Source organism: Limulus polyphemus, unplaced genomic scaffold, assembly GCF_000517525.1.
Source record: "Limulus polyphemus unplaced genomic scaffold, Limulus_polyphemus-2.1.2 Scaffold3191, whole genome shotgun sequence".
Lineage (NCBI taxonomy): Eukaryota > Metazoa > Arthropoda > Merostomata > Xiphosura > Limulidae > Limulus > Limulus polyphemus.
In genome coordinates, this window is record NW_013668801.1 from 21,307 (window position 1) to 31,419 (window position 10,113).

Below are 10,113 nucleotides of genomic sequence, written 5' to 3' on the forward strand. Positions count from 1 at the left end.
GTTGTTTTGGATATATAGAATCGGGTGTTTTGGATATATAGGATTGGAGGATTTGGATTCGTAGAATTTGGTTGTTTGAATATGTAGGATTGGGTATTTTGGATATGTGGAATTAATTGCTTTGGGTGTATATAATTGGTTGTTTTGGATATGTAGGATGGGTGTTTTGGATATGTAAAAACAGTAATTGTGACAGTGATACTAATTTATGAGTAAATGAAGAGCTATGATATCAAACTCACTGTTTTAACCTCAAATCCTAATGACATCATGTGATAAGAAATACGTTACTGTTTGGAAGTCACCTTGCAGAGCAAAGAATTGTTTCATAAATTGCTATGCATGTTTCTATACAGCTGTACCAAGTGGTAAGGCTTAGTTTGCACGACTCTGTCACCACCTGTATGTTTAAATCCAAGATTATTTCGTGCTAGCTATGACACTTTCAGTGACTGAAGCATTATAATCATACGAACAAATATTGCACAAAATTGTAAACATTACTTGGTTGTGTTAAGGATTACATTACATTCTACTGTTTTAGTTAATGTTAATTTAGAAATGTTCTAATGACTTTACAAATATTTGTAAATCTACAGAGGGCGAGTACATTATATTTAAAACGATTTTAGAACCATTCCACACGTCCATGTCTCCATATCCAGTCATGATCAATATTGCCAATAGCTCTACAGCGTAATTACCATCTATATCAATAGGCTTCATACAAAGGCTTTCATGTCCAAGCCACACCAATCTTCCATGAATGCTTTATATAATCTATATACGACAATATCTCAATATCCGCTTCAACAGCCCGATCGCACAGAAATCCGCCAAATTTATCGTTATGCGCTCGTATGGAATAGAATGAATATCGGTTTCAAGTTTGTTGATAAATAGAAATAACCAGATATACAAACTATAATAGTTTAGTTTGTTCTGTAGAAACGTTTAGTGACAAAGACTATAATATATTAGTTTGTTGTGAATAGAAACAGCCCAAGCAGAGCAACTGTAACAGTTTAGTTTGTTATGTAGACACACCATGTCTTTATAAGACAATAATCGTTTAGTTTGTTGATGAATAGAAACATCCAATAATACAGAGTGCAACAGTTTGTTATGTAAAAGCGTTCAGAGAAAGGCCATCATAACAGTTTAATTTCTTGCGGTCATACACATTGAGGAATAGAAATAGAAAAAATATAGATAGCAGTTGTGGAGAAACATTCGGACAAAAATAAAATGTAAGTTTAGTTTTTTGTGTAAATCACTTAGCATACAGATAAATAATAATGTTGTATAGAACTTTTAGAGAGAGACCAGAATGATTTAATTTGTTGCTGTACAAAACCTTTCAGAGAGAGATTAGAGCTGTTTAGGTTGTTATTCTATAGAACATTTCAGAGAGAGATTAGAGCTGTTTAGTTTGTTATTCTATAGAACATTTCAGAGAGAGATTAGAGCAGTTTAGTTTGTTATTCTATAGAACATTTTAGAAAGAGATTAGAGCTGTTTAGTTTGTTATTCTATAGGACATTTCAGAGAGAGATTAGAGCTGTTTAGTTTGTTATTCTATAGAACATTTTAGAAAGAGATTAGAGCTGTTTAGTTTGTTATTCTATAGGACATTTCCGAGAGAAACTAGAATGTTTAGCTTATCGTTATATGTCTAAACCTTTTCAGAGAGAGATTAGAACAGTTTAATTTTGCCTTTATACGTTAACTCTACAGCATAGGAACTGTAATTGATTGTTATATATAAGAATTCAAACATGGTAACTGTTACAGTTTACTTTCTTATGTAAAAGCTTTCAGGCACAGAGACCAAAACAGTTTAGTTTGTTGTTGCGTAGAAACACTTATACATATTGATTGTAACAATTAATCTATTTATGTGTGACTGTAACACTTATAATGTACGAAAACAACTATATGTAGGAACTCTAACAATTTGTTTATAGATGTTTGAAAGTAATAACATTCTAAGATTAACTGTTGTTGGTTCGTGCGTGAAGAGTTTTTTAAACAGAGCATAATTATGTTACTGGATTCTTCTATTCGTGTTCTCTTTTTTTTACAGAAAATATAGGTAGTTTAGGTACACGAGCTCTCTATAATCTACAACTGAAGATACAATATCTACTACGAATCAAAGTTGACATGTAATTGTCAATCCCTTAGATTTCTAAAAACTGTCTAATGTATAATTTGTTTATTTGTTGTTTTTTGCAGGGGGAGAATGCGTGGTACGAATAATGCTATGCAATCATAGATATTACATCACAAAATAAGACGGAATACAGTCGGTCCTTTGGTCTAATATTCTCTAATGAAGTCGCAACCCTACATATGGCTATTTTTCAAATAATACATAATTAAGAACGATAACAGATTCATTGTATAGTTAAATATTGGTTTAAAGAGAAAAGAACAAATCAATAATTTTGTTGTTTTTTTTGCGAGAAATATACATTTTTTGTTATTTTATCCAGAAAGAGATTTTATAGTTTGTATTTTGTTTTTGTTTAAGGCTTCCGAATATCAATAAGATGAAGACTGTTCGTTACAACGCAGTGCTCTTGATTAATATACCTGTGAGGAACACGAACCTGTGGTACTGGAAAGAGTCACCAGAGAGCGCTATATCTGCTCAAAATGGTTATCATTCATGCCCATGATAGGCTTCATCCTTGAAATAACGCGATAAACATTTGTCCAATATACACATAGCTACATGATATATTTTGGCCTGTATGGATACCTAAAGCTACCTGTGTATCGTGGAGCTCCTTCTACGATGATGCACACGATCTTATCCAAAAGCAGCCAAGTCCTAAGCATCGCTAGTTGCAGCATTATTTTAAGGTCCCACATATCACTCAAAGCAGTTACATGTAACGTATTTCAATATTTGGTGTAAAGTTTAGAAACATAGCACATTCTTCCTTAAGCTTTTTTTATGCTTTTGTTTCCTATAATTGCTGGTTAGTAGGAAAAAAAAGTACAACAACCGCTAACGCATTTCATGAATAACGTAAAGCTTCCTCAAATTGTCTAAACAAGTAATTGTCGATCTTCATTGGCTTTATCTCAATGCTTGAGTATTAAGTGTACATTTTATAATTATCTATAATCATGTTTCTATAATTTCATCGTTAGTATTTTTTGTTTTTAGGAATTTCTATCCGATACAAAATTTACATTTAATATCGAAACAGTATTTAAGAATTTGTATAATGGTGAAATAAAAAATTAGACTTAAATTGTAAACTTGAAGTATAGAAACGACTAATTATTTAAAACTGTAAGGTTATAATAAGCTGTGGAATGTATAATAACGAAACTGATGGTTTGTAGAATACTTTTATAGAGAAGATGAGGCTCTTATGATAGTGATTCTTTTTTATTATTAAAAGGAGAATGTGTTCATATTACTTTTTAATGTGCTAATTTTTAAGCGATCCATAAACCAAAGTTTTATTATAAAAATGAAGCATCTTTTATCTCTGCTTCTTTGTTAAAAACTACATCTTCAAGGAACCCATTGCAAGAATACCGTGCGTAAAATTCTTTCTTATGGTGAAAAAATATACATATCAATTTCAACAGTCAGAAAATTTCGCAATTAAGCTACAGTACTATGAACTGCATTAACAAGCTATACCATAAAACAGTAGTGCGTAATATATATCAGACAACTATATAATGAAACTGCACATTATGGACTATGTTATCAAACTAAATAAATAAAACTGTAATCATTATTAAACTTCAGCATCAGACTATTACATAATAGGGCATCATCGAGCTATTTATGAGACTGAAGGGAATAGAATTTATCAGAGAACTATATCATCAGAGATCTGTATCATCAGAGAACTATATCATCAGGGAATTGTATCATCAGAGAATTGTATCATCAGAAAACTATATCATCAGAGAACTATATCATCAGACAATTGTATCATCAGAAAACTATATCATCAGAGAATTGTATCATCAGAGAACTATATCATCAGAGATCTGTATCATCAGAGAACTATATCATCAGAGATCTGTATCGTCAAAGAACTATATCATCAGATAATTGTATCATCAGAGAACTATATCATCAGAAAATTGTATCATCAGAGAACTATATCATCAGAAATCTGTATCATCAGAGAACTATATCATCAGAGAATTGTATCGTCAGAGAACTATATCATCAGGAAATTGTATCATCAGAGAACTATATCATCAGAGATCTGTATCACCAGAAAACTATATCATCAGAGATCTGTATCATCAGAGAAATATATCATCAGAGAATTGTATCATCAGAGAACTATATCATCAGAGAATTGTATCATCAGAGAACTATATCATCAGAGAATTGTATCATCAGAGAACTATATAACGAACTTGTATATTAAATTAGCAAGGTTTTCTATAAATTGAAGGTATATGAAAGCGATCCATATTATAAAACGCTACTTTATAGCAATTATTATAAAACTGTAGTGTTTGTAATATATTTATATCTCTGATCAATGCCAATAGAATATTCCCACAAAGGAAATGGGTCAAACAATCAGTGTCATACAAAAGTTGTTTCATTTACAACCTGTATAATTCATAATGTTTCTTTTCTTACATCATAGACACAGAGAAGAAAATTGTTTTGATTAGAAATAATGTCATTAAAGATATTTCTATTAAAATCTATTCAGTAAAGTGTATTGAAGTGAGAGCCAATGTCATCATATATTTCTTTTCTGAATAAAATCACCGTATCTTGCTCTCTCTCTCTCATAGATGACGTCATCACAGCGATCTCTCTCAGAGATCGTCACTACTCCTCTCCCTTGTGTATAAAATAAACACCTCTCTATTGTGGATAGTATTATCACACCCCTCTCATCTAGATAAAATTAATATAACTTCTTCGTACCTCTTTATTCTGGAAAACGTTATCATACTTCTCTCTTCTAGATAACGTTATCATATCCATTTCTTCTGGATAACTTCATTATACCTCTCTTTTCTGAATAACACCATCATACTTATCCTTTTTTTTTTCGAATAAAATCCACACACCTCTTTCATCTGTGTAATTCATGCAGGATACCATCGTTATATTTCTCTCTTCTGGAAAACTTCGTTATACTGTCTGGATAAAATATCCTATATTAACTTTCTTCAAATTCAAGTATAGTTTTATAATACGCTGTTCAGGAAGTCTACTTGTTCTGGAGGTACAATTTTACGACTATGAATTAGTTATGTGTGGACGTGCTCTCTAGACCACGTGGTATCGTGGATTTACAATAATTACGATTGGATGCTCTTGTTGGGTGTAAGTTGTTCTGCATAATGTATAGTGAAGGTGAAATTAAATATTACGACAAAACACTCGTTCATATTTACACGAGCAACCAGAGTAGGATCATACACTAAACTACCACCAAACGTTTTTGTTGTTTTTCACCTTTTCTTACGTGTTCTGATGATTTGATTTAATTTCCTGTTTTTCAGCTAAACATATTAATCCCATGTGAAAATCCAAGGAACGGCAATAATCGTATTAATTGAGGTTCACATTCATTAACGACACTTGCAGGATTTAAGATATTCATACATATAAGCATGTATACATGCAACTAAGAACATCTTGTTTTACTTTTTTTTCTAAATTTTGTATTTTTGAAGTTTTTACCTTTTCCATACTTTTTTCATTTTTATCTCTATTCTTATGGCTTTACATTTTTTTCTAACTTTTATGCTTTTTCGTCGGACTTTGTGATATGTACACTTGGAGGCCACTGTTTTAGTTTAGGCAGCACTGTTAGATCATTATTAAAAGAATAAGCTGACAGCACTGCTAGATCATCATTAAAGGAAGAAGCTGACAGCACTGCTAGATCATTATTAAAGGAAGAAGCTGATAGCACTGTTAGATCATTATTAAAGGAAGAAGCTGACAGCACTGTTAGATCATTATTAAAGGAAGAAGTTGACAGCACTGCTAGATCATTATTAAAGGAAGAAGCTGATAGCACTGCTAGATCATTATTAAAGGAAGAAGCTGACAGCACTGCTAGATCATCATTAAAGGAAGAAGCTGACAGCACTGCTAGATCATTATTAAAGGAAGAAGCTGACAGCACTGCTAGGTCATTATTAAAGGAAGAAGCTGACAGCACTGCTAGATCATTATTAAAGGAAGAAGCTGATAGCACTGCTAGATCATTATTAAAGGAAGAAGCTGACAGCACTGCTAGATCATTACTAAAGGAAGAAGCTGACAGCACTGCTAGGTCATTATTAAAGGAAGAAGCTGATTTGACCTTCTGTCCTATTCTTTCAGTTTTAAAACCAAATCTGAAAACACAATAAACGTTCCGAACAAATATTATAAGGTTTTTGTAGATATATGCTTTTAATGACGCAGGAGAACTCATTTCACGCATAATGGTTACGATATATGAAATTATGTATGTTTATAAACAGATAGTCCCTATGACGCCAAATACGGCTCGAAAATTATAGCCTTTCTAAACAAATTCAATTTTTTAAGTGACACTTTTTTTTTGCCTGTACGGACTTGTCGGCAGGGGCGTGCTGTACTAATCGATTATAATTAATTAATGAGCCAGCTGATTAATCAGTTAGCAAATTCCACTAGTCGCCCATCTCTACTTGCAGCAGTACTGAACAGACTTTTAAGTTTTAAGATAAGTATTCTCTCTTAACTGATTTATCATTAACCAAGATATATATTGATATGATAACACAAAATCGTTCAACAACTTTCTTTCAGAAGTTCGCTCTAAACTACACAATGTCTTTTTGTCCATAGCCGTCCCTAATTTTGAACTGATAGACTAAAGAGAAAGCAGCTAGTCAACAATATCCTCCGAAAACTCTTGGATTACTTTTAACACTTCGAATAATGATATTTGATCGTTACTCTTATAACTCTCCCTCGCCTCCAAAGTGCAGAACGTATTTCTACGGTAAGGGATCGCGAACAACGAATCATCTATTTCAAAGACCAGGCATGTTAAGTACTTGGTCACCCCAGCCCTATTCTATAAATATTTTTGGAATGTTTTATTCTATCACCCTCTCATGGTTCTTGGATCACTTGTAGCAATAAATTTGTATTAAATCGAGTGAGATACGTATTTTTAAGTTATTATTCACCCTCTAATAACAGAACAAAGATACTAGTTTAACATAAAAATGTAAATATATTTATTGTGGTTCTGCTTAATGCAGATAAAACCTATATTCCATCAACATAAAACACATCTTATAACAATTTCACAATATAAATTCGTTTTTTGGTTTGAAAGAAATGTTTTTCAATGACGTAGCAAGGAACATCAAACAATTGTCTACCCCTCTCCGTTTCTAGATAACCCCTTATCCAAGTTCTTCAGCTAATCTGAACTTCACAAGCCTATATTAACTACAACATCATCTTTTAAGAATTATCAACGTCATAGACTGATGTATGTAGCAATCTCGAGTCTCTTTTAAAATTATTTAAATACGTCATTTAAAATTGTTCCCAAGTTTTATAATGGCAAAACTTGAACAGTTTCTTAGATCATGTAAAAGTAAGGAACCATCTACTTTCATCACTGAAGTCTAATTTAGGCAATGAAATCAACGAAATTCACATTTCTAGATAAATTGAAATCTTTGTATTTTTGTGAAGGAGGATCCACCTTCTAATAACGGATGTTATAAACTACTTACAATTCCAACGTAATATTATTATACTCGTCTGTTTTTCTTGAACTAGGGAGTTCGTTTTACTTAGATAAAGTCATAAAATGTATCTTCATAAGTTGTCTCTGTATAACTTGAAAAAGTGCAATAGTTGTGTAATTGTATTGTTAGAAGTCAATACATCTCGCTAATTAATCCCTCGGCATAACAATATATGATGTGTACAGAAGTTAATAGAATGAAGCAGACAGACAGAGCGGTCGTCACTAATAGTAGTAAATGTATGTTTCTTAGTAGTATTTGTTTGTAATTAAGCACAAAGCTACACAATGGGCTATCTCTGCTCTACCCACCACGGGTATCGAAACTCAATTTTCAGTGTTGTAAGTCCGCAGACATGCCGCTGTGCCACTGGGGGTGGGGGTTCTTAGTAGTAAAGCACTGGGTGTAATCCCATTTACCTTATTTATCTTAGAACGCTATACCATGTACCTTTTATCCATAACATGAAACTTTGCTTTCCCAACCAAGTACTGGTGTTCTTCAATCAACTAGTTGAGTGGTTATCCAGAACATTCGACCAACCTTTCTTTCATTACTTCTTAATGAAGTTTTTTTCTAGAGAGTTTTATCAACATACTCTGCAGCTGCTCTTGAAGAGCTGCTTATCTCTTGATTCTTTCAGCTGAATTCTAGACATCACATCTCCAAGGACTAGTTTCTTTTCTCAAGTACCCATCTAACTTTCTTGTCTTCTCTAATCCTCTTCTCGTTGATCGATCTCATTGGTTTGGTTGAGCCTTCGTAAAAATTGGCATTTGGAATATAAGTAATATGAAGTATCATTTTAGAGTAATCCTATTTTATGTGAAAGTTAAAAAGCTAGATCAGTAATCCGAGAACATGCCTTCCAAACGCTGTCAAGAAACGAGTATTTGTGAATGGAAAACTTATGGGTAAACAAAGAAAATCCAAGTTTTAAAAAGTATCTGTTTAAAACTTCAGTTAGTTGATATTTTAACTAAAATAACCAATATTTTGTCGTTTAATGTCGTTACATTTGACTTTCTATATATTTTATATGTTATATGAATAGTGATTGGAATGTTGATATTTTTGAAGCATACCTTTGCATCGGAATCAAAGAAGTACTGAACTTATTACCACCTATCTATTCAACTTCAACCTTTCTTGTTGCTGAACTTTTCATCTCTTAAAAATGAATGAAAGTGGCAGATACAATCAATCAAGCTGCCACTGGCAGCTCTTGAACCAACCAAGTTAGAGTAGCATTTTGAAGTATCTCCGAACAGAGATAAGTCTTGAAAAGTTGTCTTTTGTATAAGAGTTAAATGATGTCTAATTTCAAGGCAAAAACCTTTCATCTCATTTTTCAGATATACAGAATAAAATGGAAATCCATTTCATTAACTGATCTAATTTTTTCACGAACGTAATGCAAGTGTACAGTGATTTGTTAGTTATGCTGCCAGGAGTTTGACTTTGACTACCGTCAATCACCCCAGATTTGACAATGACCACAGCCAAAAGACAGATAAGATGATAAAATCTCTGCTAATAGCACATTGTTCACTCCGATCCACCAGTTACCGTCCTCATAAAAAGCTGACTCGATTTTCCCTTCCTAGAAGCTCAAGAATTACTATCAAACACCAAAAAAGATTGGATTTATAAACCATGCTACTGATGGGAAATCTTCTCATAGGACAGGATTTCTATCTTAAATCTTCATAGAACTGACTCGTACTGCCTGACAAAAATATTGACTCTTTCAAAACAAGATTCTTCAATATTATTGTTTAATAAAATTAATACCCGTAGTGAACCAGTTTCTCCCTAAGATCATGAAGTGTCGGTTGTGTCTTAATTTTTCATTACTTGCTGTCTTCCAGAGAATGTATATATATATATATATATATATATATGAAAGTTTACGCATTTTACCTTAACACATCCTATTATAAAATATTTACATCTAAAAGTGTCTGTAACAAAATTAGATTATGTTACATTTAATGTAGCTATCACTAAATATAAGAAAGCAAGACTTCATCAACATATCGTTTTTCTTTTGTTTAGATAATTAATTATTCAGTGAATGTGAATCGAAATGAGAGCCTGCAACCCAGAGAGTAGTGTAAATAGTGTGTGCAACACGAGCTAAAAATGACTGAATTACAAAGTTGAATGTCTGGGCAGAGCTGAAATAACCATACATGCCCGGATGAAAGTTGAATGTGTCTCAAACACACACACGGTCTGATAAAGTCTATGATATGGAATGTTACTGAAACGCACATGTAGATAGCCCATTATAGTTTTGAAAGTCTGGGCAGAGCTGAAATAACCATACATGCCCGGATG